Source organism: Macadamia integrifolia, unplaced genomic scaffold (genome assembly GCF_013358625.1).
Source record: "Macadamia integrifolia cultivar HAES 741 unplaced genomic scaffold, SCU_Mint_v3 scaffold2268, whole genome shotgun sequence".
Classification (NCBI taxonomy): Eukaryota; Viridiplantae; Streptophyta; class Magnoliopsida; order Proteales; family Proteaceae; genus Macadamia; species Macadamia integrifolia.
In genome coordinates this window covers 49,336-50,819 of record NW_024868603.1, presented here as the reverse complement: position 1 = coordinate 50,819, position 1,484 = coordinate 49,336, and positions in this window count along the sequence as shown.

Genomic DNA, 1,484 nt, shown 5'->3' with positions numbered 1-1,484 from the left:
AGAAAAATCCTATGGAGAGGGAGAGGTATCCAATGATTTGGGTTTGATTGGGGGGATCCACAATAGCATATTCCATATATTAGTGATGAGGTGGAGGAGAAAGAAGAGAGAGAAGAGAGAAATCGTATGGGAGAAGAGGAGATCCAACGATTTTGTGTTGCTTTTTCCCTATTTTTTCTCTCTTTTCTTTTTCTTCTTTTATTTATTTTCTCTCCTATGAGGTTCGAACTTGAGACCTCCTAATGAGCAAGGGATTTTTGCACACCACAACTCACCAATTACACTAGATAGTTATTGTTACCAAAAAAGAGTCTTCAATCACTCAAGGAGGGTCCATCGATCCTTGTTGGCATTTAGAATATTTCGTGTACACCTAGGACAACTACAAACGGGCTGGTTTTGCATCTCGGTTAAGGTCTAATCCATTATTCTTTTTCTGGTCTAAAAAAGATTAATCACTTGTACAGGTGACCAAACAGATGTGTACTTTTAATGCAACTCGTCCATCTTGCTCAGAATTTCGTCCTCTTGACAACCATGAAAATAAATAGGACCTCTTTACATGTAAAATTGGATATATAGCACCTGATAATCCTTAAGGCCTTTAAAATACAAAACCTGCAAAAAGAAAGTAAAACCCAAGGTAGCTCCATTCTAAATATGTAAAAATGCATGCTTAACTATCTAAGATTTCACACATAAATGTGCTTATCAAATGTACTATCCACTACCACCCAAGGAAGGCCAATGTGGCAGCCGATGCATTTCATCAAAAATCACAACTACTGACTCTTGCAATCTTGACTACAAATGAGCATCTCCTAGAAGAGGCTAGGAAGCTAGATTTGGAGCTATTGGTGGAAGGTGTCACCCTGTCACTATCGGCATTGTGGTATAGCCTAGTCTAGTGGACAGAATCACTATAGCTCAGAGTACTGATGTAAAGTTATAGAAATTGATAACTGACTACAAAGAGGGAACCAGCCCTAGTTGTGTTTACCTAGTGATGGTGACTTGAGAGATACTGTTTTGAAGGAGGCACACAACTCCCCATACTCTATTCACCCCAACAGCTCTAAGATGTATAAGGACCTCAAGGTTTCCTACTGGTGGAAGAAAATGAAGAATGATATGGCCACGGACGTGGCAAGGTGCCTCACATGCCAACAAGTCAAGGTTGAAAGACAAAGGCTCCACGGTTTACTACAGTCACTACCTATTCTGGAGTGGAAATGGGAGAATATTACTATAGACTTCATCACAGGGCTACCCCACACTAGTAAGGGTATGGATGCCATTTGGGTAGTTGTGGACCACTTGACCTAGGCAGCTCACTTCATCCTAATTAAGGTCACTTTCTCCATGGACAAGTTGGCGAAGATGTATAGTGACAACATCATCTGATTGCATGGTGTACCCATTAGCATCATCTTCAATCGAGATCCCAGATTCACTTCCAAGTTCTGGACATATGTGCAGAAAGC